General features: G+C 57.8%; 1 long non-coding RNA gene across 1 annotated transcript; it reads right to left on the bottom strand.

Annotated features, from left to right (window-relative positions):
- Positions 1–2578: 2578 nt before the first annotated feature.
- On the bottom strand, positions 2579–9578 carry LOC133227912 (uncharacterized). The gene is made up of 2 exons (XR_009730004.1): positions 9313–9578; positions 2579–2853 (listed from the first exon to the last, which is right to left on the bottom strand). It is a non-coding gene; the product is annotated as an uncharacterized LOC133227912 (long non-coding RNA).
- Between the last annotated feature and the right edge of the window lie 4892 nt (positions 9579–14470).

A 14470-nucleotide genomic window follows, 5' to 3' on the forward strand; every position in this document is an offset into this window, starting at 1 on the left:
CAGCCTGTGTGGGCGGCAGGAGGCTGACCAGGCCAAAGGAGGGAAAGTGAAAGTGAGTGTTAGTCACTCAGTCTGATTCTCTGCGACCCCATGGACTGTATTCCGCCAGGCTCCTCTGTCCACGGGATTCGCCAGGCAAGAATACTGAGTGGGTTGCCATGCCCTTCGCCAGGGGATCTTCCCGACCCAGGGATTGTACCCAGGTCTCCTGCATGGCAGAAGTTCTCTTTACTGATTAGCCACATGGGGGAGGGGCATGTAAGTGGAGAGGTGAGGCCCCCCACAATCACAGATCCCCCCTCTGCCTCACCCAGTGAACCAGCTTCCTGCCCCCTCTGTCATGCATTAGAGTTCCTATAGAAGCAGGTGACCCCCAAAAGTCATCCGTGCCTCCCCTTGCTCTGACCCCCCGAAAGCCCACCTGTTCCTCCCCACAACACTGAGCCCACCAAAGGAGCTCAGCTTGGCTTCCCCCTTACCTGTCTCAGACTCTGCAGAAACAGTAACCAGTCCTCCAGAGAAGCACCAGCAGCCCCCATGCAGTGTGCCCAGTGCGTGTCCCCACCTCGGCCAGGCTGTGGTTCTGGCTGTTTACCCTGTTTCCCTCAGCTCTGCAGAGGGTGGCTCCTTCCCGACCACCGGAGGACTCGTGAGTTGCAGCATGGTGTACTGAGTCATCTCTGATGACCACAGGGGCTCCCCACTGTGTCCACCCCCACCTGTCTCTGGAAAAGGGCTGGACTGGACAGTTTTGCTCCACTTCGCTGAAGGGGAGATGGGGCTCAGAAAGGGACAGGCCTTGCTCAGAGTCTCCCCTGCAACCCCAGCCAACTGTGCTCAGACCCAAACCCCGATCTTCCCGTCCAATGAGTCTTGGGGCTGTCCCCACCCAGACTTCTCAGCTCCTTGGCAATCCTCAGATGGACAGGGAGTAGGCCTGGGGGCAGGGACCTCTGGGCTGCAGAAGGAGGGTGTAAGGAGCCCCGCCTCCCACAGAGCAGGACGCTGGGAGGGCAGGACTCCACGGGAAGGTCACATCCCCAGGCTGCAGGCACATGGGTCAGCCAGTTTTACCCAGCTCTCCCCAGGCAGGAGTTCTGCTGGTAGAACTGGCTAGCAGCCACCATGTGCTCATGGTCACCACCTACTCCATTTCCAGGGGAACCTGAGGAGGAGAGGCTGGGATACGGCAGGGGTTCAGTCATGGGGGTGGGGCGGGGATTGACCACCTTCCTGTTCTGCAAAGTTTCCCAGAGTTCAGAGGCAGAGCTGGCCCCCAGACTGGCCTCCAGCCCCATGGACTCCAGGGGTTGGAGGCAGCGTGGAGGGCATTCAACCCAGCAGCTTGGGAGCCCCCATGAGATGCCCACCAGCACAGCTCTCATCCCCCTGGGAGGGTACATCAGATTGGGCTCCTGCCCCACTATTTTCACAGTGTTTCCAGGGAAGGCTGCACCCCCCTGCAGCCTTGGCTTGGCCATGATGGACTCTGAGTAGTGCTTTAGAATATTCTGGAACCCCAATAGTATGGCAGGGGCCTAGGGCCTGGTCTGGGGCACTAGCACCTCCTCTGCTCCTTCCCACGCCTTCACTGTCCTCCCATCTCATGGGGTGCTCTTCCAGGTAGGGGTACCCCAACATCTTGAATCCCCCCCACATCTGATACATCCTCAGAGATCATTTCATTCACCCTGCCCATGCTGGGCACGTAGGAAAACTGAGGCACAGCAAGGAGCAGGACTTACCTGTTGAGGCCTCCCCCCAAGACCACAGAAGCAGAGCCCAGAACCAAGGTCACCTCTGAAACTGACTGAGCCCCTTTGTAACTGTTGCCAAAAGCCCCTGATGATCACTAAGGAGCTTCCTGACTCCCCATTAGGCAAAGATGCCCACTCCAGTAAGCACCCTGTAGCTCCCCAACCAATCACCTAACACCAACCATCCAGCAGGAATTTTGCTATAACAATTGGCTATTAACCCACAAAAACTGTCCATTTTCCCTGGTTTGTCAAGAGGTCAGCCTGCTGCGCTCGCGGTGCCCACATTATTTCTGCTCTTTGTTCTTAATAAACTCACTCCCTTCTGAAATGCTCTGTGTCCAGAAATTCTTTTTCATCTCGCTCTTGGACTGCTCCAACATTACCCACACGCATCAGCGAGTCGAACCCTGAATAGGGAGCCACACTGCTGGCTGGACCATTCTCCCCCTGCCCCGCCCCCTCCCCACCACACCCCAGCATTGGGTTGCAAGGCCTTGGATGGCCTCCTGGGCTCATGGTCTAGTGAGGAAATGAAGTCTAAAAGTCAAAGTAAGGCTTCTGTGGTGGTCTGGTGGTCAAAAGTCCGCTGCCAGTGCAGAGGACACAGGTTCAATCCCTGGTCAGGAAAGATCCTGTGTGCCGTGAAGCAACTAAGCCCACGAGCTACAACTACTGAGCCTGAGCACCTAGAGCCCATGCTCCAAAACAAGAGAAACCACTTCAATGGAAAACTCTCTCACAACAAGTAGAATAGCCCCCACTCGCTGCAACTAGACAAACCCAGTGCACAGCAACAAAGACCCAGAAACAGCCAAAAATATAAGTAAATCTTTTTTAAAAAATAAAATTTTTTAAAAAGCCAAAGTAGCTTCATGTGGTGAAGGCTCACTTCTGGGCAGCAGATGCCAGGCAGGGCTCTGAAGGATGAATAGGAGCCCTGGGAGTCCGGGAGACAAGGTGAGAAAGGTGTACAATGAGGAAGAATGTGCGCTAAGCACTGTGGCCGGCTCCACTCTTGGTGAGATCCAGAGCGGGTGGCAACGCTGCTGGCCATGGCCCAACCTGCAGAGGGGCTGGAGCAAAGGCACACCACCTGCAGGGAAAACATACATCACATACATTAATATCTTGGAGCCAAAAGATATAACTGTTACAGGATCTGCGCTTAGTCGTTCAGTCATGTCTGACTCTTTGCAACCTCACTGATTGTAGCCCTTCAGGCTCCTCTGTCCATGGGGATTCTCCAGGTAAGAATACTGCAGTGGGTTGTCATGCCCTCCTCCAGGGGATCTTCCCAACCCAGAGATCAAACCCAGGTCTCCCAAATTGCAGTCGGATTCTTTACCATCTGAGCCACCAGGGAACTGTTACAGTAAGACAATCCAATTTGCAGAGATTTGAACAAATCCTTCAAACCCGAGAAGATGCATAGAGAGCACCGGCAAAGCGGTGCAACATCGTGAGTCAACAGGGAAACCCAAACTGAAACCAACGGAACAGCCAAGATTAACGTCTGACCAAATGCTGAGGAGCACACAGAGCCATTGGGAATCTCAACACTCCCAGAGGTGAATGGAACATGGAACAGCCACTTTGGGCCACAGATTGGCAAGTTGTTACGAACTTACAGACACACCTAACGCAGGACCGGGCAATTCCCCTCCTGGGTAAAAAAGGAAGAGAAATGAGAAGATGTGTCCACACCAGAGGGCTTCCCAGGTGGTCCTAGTGGTAAAGAACCCGTCAGCCGATGCAGGAGACCTGAGACGTTTGTTTGATCCCTGGGTCGGGAAGATCCCCTGGAGGAGGACATGGCAACCCACTTCAGTATTCTTGCCTGGAGGTTCCCATGGACGGAGGAGGCTGGAGGGCAACATACAGTCCATAGCGTGGCAGAGTCAGACACGACTGAAGCGACCGAGTCCACACGCACATCCACATCAGAACTTGTTTACAGAAGTTCAGAGCAGCTTTCCCAGTAATCACCAAGAGCCAGAAACCACCCAGATGGGTGAGTAGACACAAAGCGTGGCATATTCGTACAATGGGACCCTACTCAGCAATAAGATAATGAATCTTGGTGCACACAGCATCAGAGGAACCCTGCAGTCACTATGCTGAGTGAAGAGCCAGGCTGCATGACAGCATTGATGTGAAATCTGGGAGCAGGCAGACATCACGAGTAACAGAGATCAGGGATGCTTAGATGGGGCTGGGGCCTGCCTGGAAGGTGGGCGGGGCTAATGGTGAGGGCTGCCATGGCAATGTACCTGAGTCTGGAGGGTTTGGTCTGGAGGCTGAAGGTCTGAGATCAAGGTGTCCAGGGTCGGCCTGAGGCCTCCCTCCTTGGCTCGCAGATGGCTGTCTTCTTGCCACATCCTCACCCACATCACCCATGTCTCTCTTCTCAGGAGGACACCAGTCCCCAGGGACCAGCGCCCCTCCCTTCTACCCACCTCCTGAGAGCCTGTCTCCAGACACAGCCATGCTGGGAGTCAGCACTTCAACACATGAATCCAGAGTAGATGGGATTCAGGGCAAACAGACACGGAGCAGAATGCAATTCCTGAGGGCCACGAACTTTCTCCCTTGTTCAGTGCTGTCTGTGTCCCCAGCACCTGGCACCGAGCAGAGATTCAGAACAAACCCGATGGGTAACAGTGAGGCCAAGGATAGCTGCTTGCCCGCCTCGTTGCTCTCCCAGTGAACAGAACAACAGCACAGCCAGTGCCCGCAAAGACATGTCAACCAGGTCTGACCGCAGACGGAACACAATCGCAGTCAGGCCACAGAAGTGACCCTGCTGATGCAGTGACTGCTGCTCCTTCCTGCCTCAGCCTCAGCTCCAGCTTCGTTCCACCTGCTCAGCAGAATGTACTGAGATGCTCCATCATCGACTTACCCTGTCCCTGACAGTGAAACCTATCAGAGCCTCTGGGGCTCCCAGGCACAAAAGCCTTTCTGTGTGCACCATTTCTTGTTTGTAAGGAATAGACTCCAGCCTCTATGACCTTCCCTGAGTTCCAAAGAGCAGATTCAGACAGTTGGTAATCAGGGAAGGAAGGGGACAATGGAGGGGAGCAACTGAGGCCAGATTAAAGGAGTTCAGGCCCTGCCCGCACCCTGATCCTTAGCAATCCCACCCCTGAACCATTGCTGTAAAACTCCTCATCAAATCCCCCTGGGTAGGGACACCGTTTTCCAGGGAAGGCACCCACATGGGCCCCTTTGCCTGATAAAGCTGCTGGATCTGGGGATGGGGGATGGAGGGATGGGAGTATGGGGGAGGGAGAAGGGCTGCCACAGACAACCTCCACTTTCTCCTCTATCCTCTTCTGCAGGCTCTGAGTTTTGGGAACTGCATGTTTTACTTTTATGAGAAAAAGGCTGATGAGGACATGGATTAACATTCACTGCTGGTCAAGGCCACGTGACCAGGACACCCCTGGGAGCTCCATACTGACCCCAGAAGGAAGCCTTGTCAGGTATTCATTGCCTGCTGCACCCCCCACCCTCCACAATGGGCCCTCACTCCTCAGCACTGGACTGTGGGATTCAGAAATGAATCAGGCCCAGTCCTGCCCCCAGGACCCACGTCCAGCGCTCCATACACTCACGTGGCACAGCAGAGTTAGTCACCTTTGGCATCAAAAGGTGGAAGACACCCGGGAATCCAGCCACGGAGGAATGGCACCCCCATACAAGGGAGGGTTATTCATCCAGAAGAAGGGACAGAGCTCTGGCACCCGCCACAGTGTGGAGGAACCTTGAGGACATGATGCTACGTGACAGTTGACGTCAAGTGACCAGCACCGAATGACTCCAGTCACGTGAGCGTCTAGAGCAGCCAAGTCCACAGAGACAGCAGGTGAAGAGGGGGAAGGGGAGTGAGTGCTCAATGGGGACAGAGTTTCTATAGAGATGATGAGAAAGTTCTGGAGACAGTTCTGATGGCTGCACAACAATATTTATATCCTTAAGGTCACAGAATTACACACTTAGAAATGGCTAAGGTGGTAACTTAAAGTATGTATGTATGTTTTATCACAACCTGAAATTAATGATTCAATAATGTTTTGTTTGCAAAGAAAGCAGAAGTGATCCTCGCGGTTTTGGAATGTTCTGTATCTGGACCCAATCAGCACCCCCAATCTGATCCCTGTATTATAGTTTGTCCCCCCCCACCCCCAACCGTGCCATGCAGCATGCAAGACCAGGGGTCAAACCCACGCCCCCTCACCCCTGCAATGAAAGCATGGATTCTTAACCACTGGCCAGCCAGGGAAGTCCCCCTGCGCTAACATTTTGTGAGGTGTTACTGATGGTGAAGGGTGCATGAGCTCCTTCGTGTTGCTTCACACAATTCCCTGTAAATTATCTCCAAACAAAACGTTCAACTAAAAGAATATAAATAAAAAGGAAGCATGTGAACTAAAGGTCTGCACACTACGTGCAGGAAGAGTTGGCCAATTGACCAGGCTCCTGGGCCGTGGACCCTGCACTTTTGAGATGCCACCCCGGGGTGTTGCTCCAGCTTCCTTCCTTGGCCAGAAAAAAGGAATCACTGCCTCCAGGAGGTGATGCTGGAGGGTGGGGCCCCGGGGCCTGGGACCTGGTGTTGTCCACCTTCAGGAGCTATGGTTTCCTTTTTAAATGTGAACCATGATCATGTCCTTCCCCCAAACTGATACCAGGACATTAAAAAGTTGCTCACCCCCAGCCTGTCTCCTTTGTTTCAATGTGGTCACGGGCTTCATTTCACAAAGAAAACCTGGGACATGAGGGGAATGTTGTCTGGCCACAGCCTGGTGAGAGGCTCCCCACCCCCAACTCACGGGTTCTTGTCCTTTTGAGCAGCACTTGTGAGGCAGCCCTGAGTCTCCACCACCTGTGACATGGACGTGGTCAACCTATGCCCCATATTCTGCTGCTGAGATATCTGACACATGACAGATTGGCTCCCTGGATTCTCCAGCCAGCCATGCTAACCAACTGCCCAATTGACCTGGAAGCAGAGGACCGTGTCCATGGCCCCAGCCCCGTCCCTGGACCAAGGTTCCCAGATAGGCTGGTGGGGAGGGGGGCCCTCCAGGGCCCAGGGACCAGGCAGTCACCCGCTGCACAGTTGAGAGTCTCTGCCCGCCTCTGATAGGGAAACAGGAGGGCTCTGAGCCAGCGGGCCTTACCCTGAGTCCAGGCTCCTCAGGCCTCCAGGAAGCCAAGCTCTGTGTAACCCACATTTATTAAACACCTACTAGATGCTGAGGAATGGGGCAGAGGGATGGCCCATTGGTGGCTGCCCCCTCCCCTAGAGGAGTGACCTGCTGGTAGGGGGAGTAACTGGAGCCCTGAGCGTGGAGCAGGGGGCTCAGAGGTGGAAACTTTCATTAGGGTGGGAGATGGCTCACAACCCCATCATCTGGAGCCACTCCAGGCACAGAGGCAGCGGCGCCATCCACAAGGCTGCTGCCTGCTGCTGTGGTCACCACCTCTGCCCGCTGACCACCTTCTCTGACTTCTGCTTGCTCTCTGCATAGCCCACCCCTTTTCCAGAGCTTGACTGAAGCCCCACCCAGGCGGGGGCAGCCCCTGGCTGTCTGTCCACACCGGGCCTGGGGCAGGCTTGAGCCCAGGGACCCTCCACCTCCACCTCCACCTCTGCTGAGAAGCAAGGGAACTCAGAGCCCCTTACCTTCTGGGAGCCCAGCACTTCCAGGCGGCAGGACCAGGCCAGGAGACACCAGGGGGCAGCAAACCCCAGATCTATGCCCTGGTCTCTCCTGGATGGGCTTTAGTCAGGGAGCAGGGGAGGAGCGGGCCAGGGGAAGGAGCCTGGGGCCACACTCCCTTTAAGATTGTGACCCCGCGTCCCCTCCCATACCGGTTCAGTGCGGGACACGGGCTGGGCCCAGGACTCCTGACTTCTCAGCCTTGCTGCCAAGGGAGGAGGGGGCTCTAATCATGGGGAACAGATGGGGGCAGATTGAGGGGTCCACGAAGAGGTACCTGGGGGAGCCGCAGTCCTTCCTCTGCTCAGTAATGTTGGGCGGTCACCACAGGGGTGGAAAGGGAACGAGGGAGGTTAGGGCCAGCCTCCACTGCTGAGAGGCACTAGCCCACCCCCACCCAATTCCTGGTGTGTCCTTTGCAGGGTCCCTGGGCCAGCAGGGTCACACTAGGAACGCTCTGCCGTGAACTGGGGACAATGTCGCTCTGGCTCAGAACCCACATCGTGGGCACCATAGGGAGCTCCCAGAGACAGGAGGCTCCCCCTAGGAGGCCTGGCTCAGGGTGGCCCCAGAAGACAGAGGGTCTTCTTTGTCCTTAGAGGCTGAGGGAGTAGACTGGGCAATGACCATGGTTCCAGGGAAGAGGTCAGCAGGGCAGGGATCCAGCCCAGGACACCCTGGCACAATGCCCCCCCCCCCTGGAGGGCCAGACCCTTCCCCATGCCCTGGGCAGGGACCCCAAATCTCAGGGGTGGTGGTCCACTTGAGGGTGGGGCAGAGACCCAGGTAGAGTCTGCAGACCAGGAGCTTTATTCAAGCTCCACGTGGTCCAGTTCTGAGACACACATGGTATGAACCCTGCACCTCTGCAATACATACCCCTGTATCCCACGGGAATGGCACATGCCCCTTAGCCCACTGATGTCCAGCAGGTGGGCATGCCCTTTAAGGCCACAGCACGCCACCACCTCACTCCCGCTCTAACATAAAGCATCTAGTCCTCTCCCAGCCTGAAAGAAGGAGAGGTGGAGCTGCAGGGCCCGGCTGGGATGACCAGGCACACCCGCCCCGGCCCCACCCCACTCCCTGCCATGGACAAACTTGATCATTTACCGCCTTTGCAATATACAAAACCCTTGTCCCCAGGACTCCTCTTCAAGGTGAAGGCCTGGGCACAGCCCACAGCGAACAGTGGAAGGCCAGGCTCCTCAGCCTTGGCGGGAAAAGGAGGGGAACCACATTGCCTTCTTCGGGAGGAGCACTGCAGCTGGCCATCACGGCTAAGCCCCGACCTGGGACCCTAGTAGAAGAGGAACCTAGTGGGAGGGGAGTGCCTTCGCGTGCGGCTCTGGCGGCGGGGGCGGGGGTTCTTCCGCAAGGCGCTCTTCAGCTCCACCTAGGTCTCCATCCTCACTTGGTGCAGGGAGAAGTCCGGAAGGCTTCTGGGAGGCCGCAGGCCACGCTTTCCCTGGATCCATCCGCAGTGTGAACAGTGTTAGGGAGAGTGAGCCCAGCTGGGGACTGCGCGGGGGTGGGGGTGGGGGGCAGCGAGGGCTGTCTGGGGCCCGACCTCTGGGTTTGGGTGACACCCCTCCGCGACCCTCGCCAGGACGGATGCAAAGCGCACCAGGGATGGTACCACCGCCATCTCCAGCACGTCCCTTCCCCGGCTCCGACTTGACCTAGCGCCCACGCAAACTGCTCGAACAGGAGGGAGAGCAGAGTGGTAGCGAGGTGTACGCTGGACCCTGCAGGGACCCCTGGTGACACCCTACGCTGCAGTCTCACCAGACCCGGATCAGGGTTCACTCTGGGGTACTCACGGGGTCACGCCAAGGGCTGGGGCGCCTGGTGCAGGAGGGCGGCAGGAAGGCGGTAGTGGCGGTGCTTTTATGGGACTGGGTTGGGACTAGGGTAGGGGGCCCAAGGGCAGGCACGCTTCCCCACCTCCCCACGCTCACTCAGCAGCCAATCGGAGGCCGGAGCTAGATGAAGCTTGGACGCCAGAGGCCGCTGACTGGTATAAGGCAGTGCCTCCGCCCCCAGCAGGTGGGGGTGTGGGCGGGACGCTCGGGGACACGTGGGCGCGAGCTATCTCTGCTCCTGATACCAGTCCTCAAAGCCCCATGGCCCGGCCCCCAGCAGCCAGCAGCCTTGTAGGACTCAGGACCAGAGAAAGTGTCCCTCCCTGGGGTCTTGGCATACGGATCAGTTCCTTCCCGGACACTGAGGACAGGCGTCCCCACTGGCCACGTTCTGGTCGCTGTCTGTCTACCGGTGACACATTTGGTCCCTCCTATGAACCTCTCCAGTGGCTCACACCTGACCAGGAGCTCTCCCAGACAGGGGACCTTCTGAAGAAGGCCATCCTCACTGGGCGACAATTGGTGCAGGGTGCCCAGAATGTGGAGCCCCATGGAGATACAGCCTGAATCAGAAAAGGGTCCTACCAGCTAGGCTGCACTGAGAGGCCATTGCCTCTGCCCCCGAGAGTTCCCACACTCCTCCCTGCTTTTGAGAAGCCAGCCTCCACCTGCCACCTCCTCTGGGAAGCTCCCCTGGCCTCCCAAGGCTGGTCCTTGTCTGATGTGCACTGGGCAGTTAATTCCTGAGGCCAGGCACCCTGCCTCCCCTCCTCCCTTACCCCACCCCCTGCTTCCTCCAGGACTTGGTATTTTGAAACATCTGAATTTAGGGGGCTCTGACACCAGCCCAGGGAAGTGGCAGTGCTGTCCTATGTCTCAGATGAGGACGCTGAGGTCAAGATGGAGGCTGCGCCCAGCCTTCTGCCTTCGCCATTTATCCCTCTTGTCACCTGCATGGTGTAGCAGAATGGGGTTGGGGCAGGTGAGGTGTCTAAGCAAAAAGGAGGTGAGAGCAGCAAGGCAGCGTGCCAGCGGGTGATGGTGATCTAAGGCCAGTGGGAGAGTGGGAGAGGGCAGGCTGGTGGCGAGGCAGGCACAGCAGCGGGAGTGTGCCGGTCCGAGGGAGAAGGCCAAGAATGAGTGACAGGCCCAAGAACCATGCCAGCTTCCAGCGGGGGGAGGTGGGGGAGGCGGGTGCTGGCCTGGGTGGCCCCATAGGGCTCTCCCAAGTGCCCAGCCACAAGGACCTCCCAGCCCCTGGTGGTCAGTGGGCAGGCACCGCCCCCATGGTTGCAAGCTCTGCCTGGGGGTGGCCAGGTAGGCTGCACTGCGCCTCTGCTCACCCCACCCGCCGGGCCCTGAAAGGCTGGGAGCCTTTTGTGGGAGAGCAGCTGGCGGCCGGCCTTTATGTGGGGCTGTGGGAAAGTCCTCGGCCAGCCTCTCACAGCCTCTCAAAGGCAGGGATTATCTCGGGGCCTGCAGGACACCCTCTCAAGGACATCCCTCCCGGCGGGGGTGGGGGCAGGGCGCCTCCGCAGAGGTCCTGTCCGCCAAGCCCTGGCCCCACAGCCCCTTGGACAGGAAGGATCCCTGAGTGGGGGAAACCCTGATGCCCCTCTCCCTGCCCCCAGCCGTCCAGCTGCCAAGTTCAGAACTGCCTGCCACATGAGGTGGGGTTTTCAGGGAGCCCCCCACCCTGCCCCTCAGGGCTCTCCCCTCAGATTGTCCAGGTCCCTAGCCCTTCAGGGGCTGGTCAGCAGAAGGGTATGCTTGGGGCTGTGCCCACCCTGGGCTGACTCAGGGCAGGCCCAGGGTGGAGGTCAGGGGGCCTGAATGAGGAGAGTGGGGCACACTTACTTAGCTCCTACGGCATGCAGACCAAGCAGGACATGCGGCTTCTCCCTGGAATTGCTTGGAATCCTGAGAGGAAGGCAGGCCCACCTGTGCTCTACTGGACAGAGGACAGACCAGCCCCGCCACTGCTGAGGTCACATCGTCCTGGGTGCTCCTTGGCCCTGCACCCAGCCTTTTCCTGTTCCATCAGGTGGCTTTCACGCAGCCCAGATGTAGACAGGGATCACCAACCCAAGAAATGGAACCAAGTGGGGTGGGTGGAAACAAAAGCATTAGTACCAGCAGCGCCTGCATGGCCACCTGAATTCTCTGCCTTTATCCCCTCCCTTCGTCCTCAGCATGGTCCTGCGGTGGACTGTTGTTAGCCCCATTTTACAGATGAAGAAACTGAGGTCTACTACTAAGTGGTAGTAGTAGTCGCAGTGCCTGGGTTTGAGTCCTGAGCCCACAGCCCTGTCCTGAGGCCATGCTGCCCCCAGAGGCTCTCTGATGTGTGCATCCAAGGGGTAGCAATCCTAAGGGCTGGGGAAGGGAGGCAGGCGTCCCCCTTACCCCCTCGTCATCCTAGCAGTGCCAGGCTGGGGCGTGCATGGGACACCCTGGGGGCTGTGGGACAGGAAGGTGATGCCAGGCCAGATGTGTGGCCTTCCAGCCACTGCTGCTTCCTCAACCTTCAAAGGCAGCCCGGGGCCCCGCCCTGCTGGGACGACTGCTCCCCAGATGGCCTCTGGGTCCGCAGCCCCGCACACAAAGCCCGGCAACCCGTGTGAATGAGTTTGTCGCCGGGCACGCGCCTTTTGTGCCAGATGAATGTCCCCAGCAGGGGGCGGGGTGTGGGAAGCCACCCGGAGTGGGCCTCCCGCCCAAATTCCCGCGGACTGGGGGTGGGCAGGGCTGCGGGGCGGCTGCTCAGAAAAAGCCCCAGAGCCAAGAGCCGGCATCAGCCTTGGGCAGCACAGGCTCCCTGTCCACAGGCCCCCCGGCTTTCTCAAGTAGCATCCGACGAAAGGGGTCCACAGGGCCAGCAAGACCACTGGGGTTCTCCTGTCTTGTTCCATACGCAGGGAAACCGAGGAGCTCCAGGTTAGATGGCAGCTGCTCCATGGGGCCCAGAGCTACTGGGTGAACCCAGGGGGTCGCCTGCTGGACACCTGTGGTTGAGCCCAGGAGCCGTCTTGAGTCCCAGAGGCTAGAGGTGGGACACCGAAGATGGGGTCACTGCCAGACCTGGGCAAACCAGAGAAGGGAGCCCTCACCTCTACCTGAGTGGAGACCCCATGGCCAGGCTCTGGGCACCCTGCCTGGCATTTAACCACCACTTTAAGTAGCTGGGGGTGGGCAGGCTTGATCTTGCCCCCTCCCCTAAGCTTTTGGCTGGCCAGGAGCCCAAGACTGGTTTGGCCACACTTGCCTTCACCTGTGAACCAGGCATCGTGTCCCCTGCCCCACTAAGTGGGTCCAAGGAGACTCCCCAGCCCAGTGGCTCAGGGAGCACCAAGTGTGCCCTGGACCACTGCTGAGCCTCACTGAGAGGTCCCCTAAATGGGCTGGAAGCCTGGAGCCCCTGGCATTGGACTCTGAGTGCCAGTTATAACGTGGGGTCTGCAGGAGGTGGGAGCCAGCAGGTACCCACAGGGAATGCTGATGTAGTAGTTTGGCATCAGGGCAGGGATCTTGTTGGGGGGGAGGTTGGGAAGGAACTGAGGGTCCAGGGATCACAGAGGAATGACCAAGAAGGATGTGGAGCCTCACATCTGTGATCCCCATAATACCTGGGAGCAGAGGGTCCCGGCTGGGACCATACCTGCAGAGCTGGATTCTTTTCTCCTTTCAGCCATCACAGGACAAGGGAATGGGGATAGGTCAGCTGAGTGAGGCAAAGAGAAAGGATTTCCAAACTCAGTGCCCCAGAACTGCAGGTCTCCTTGGCATCCCCCCATAATTGATCCAACAGCAGGCAGGCCCCAGTGGGCCTGCCTAAAGCCCCCTTCCTCTGAGCTGTTGCCCCTTGTATTTCCCATCCCTCAAGCCCCCAGTGACCTAAGCACAAGGCAGGGGAGCGCCTTACAGATCAGCAAGACCAATCCAACCATCAGTGGGGACACCGAGGCCCAGAGCTGGACTACTGGTGGAGGAAGGGGTTGGACAAGCCAGCCTAGGGCCCCCAATGAGCCCATGGAGCAGCCATGTGAGAATTAACCTTAGCCCGGGAAGGGGGGGTGGGTGGAGCTGGTGCTTTTAGCACAAAACGGATCTTCTCTGTGGTGCACAACAGCACCTGTGCTGGGGCATGGACCCCTCCCAACGGGTGTGAAGGGGAAGATCCTCCCCGGGCAGTGGAAGACATGCAGGTGGGGTCTAGGAGCTGAGTGACCACCATGGTGCTTTATGCTGCCCCATCTGCCCTAACCCAGGGTCCAGTCTGGTCTCAGCCACAAACTGGGCCTCAGTGTGCTTACCTGTACAATGGGCATGAGGGCTTCCCAGGTGGCACTAGTGGTAAAGAATCTGCCAGTGCGGAAGACTTAAGAGACTGGAATTCGATCCCTGGGGTGATCCCTGAATCAGGAAAATCCCCTAGAAGAGTGCATGGCAACCCACTCTAGTATTCTTGCCTGGAGAATCCCATGGACTGAGGAACCTGGCACGCAGAGTGGCCATGAAAACCTTCACCTCAGCAAGGTGTCCCCTCTGAGTGGGGCTCCCACACCAGCCCCAGAAGCAAAAGGGATGGGGCGGGGGCAAGACCTATCCCTGAGCTGGGGGTGGGGGGTGGTAAGGATACCAGTTAACACACCGATGGTGTGGTGGGTGCCGTTCCTGACTGCAGGAGAGCGAACCTGCCCTACAGTAAATATGTCAGGGTTTAGGGGCCTGTGGTTCACGCACTCGGGTCTGCCTCCATCCAGAACAGCACTCCTCATATTAATAGCAGAGGGATCGTCTGGCTGTGGTCCAGTAATATTTTATTTCTGGATGCTGAAATTTGAACTCCATCTCATTTTCACGTGTCTCAAAATATTTTTCTTCTTTGGATGTTTTTTTCAAGGATTTAAACATGTAACAGCGCTCTTCCCGGAAGGCATGAAAATGGCGGAGGGCCGCGGCCCGCCCCTACCCAGCACTCCAAAACCTAGTAGGTGGGCGCAGGCATCCTCCCTGCTTTACAGATGAAGAGACCGAGGCACGGTAGGGTTCAGGCTACCCGGTGAGGGCCGCCAGGAGTCCTCCCGCCCCGCCCGGCCCGCGAGCTCTCCACGGG

This window comes from Bos javanicus, chromosome 16 (assembly GCF_032452875.1).
Source record: "Bos javanicus breed banteng chromosome 16, ARS-OSU_banteng_1.0, whole genome shotgun sequence".
In the NCBI taxonomy this organism is placed as follows: domain Eukaryota; kingdom Metazoa; phylum Chordata; class Mammalia; order Artiodactyla; family Bovidae; genus Bos; species Bos javanicus.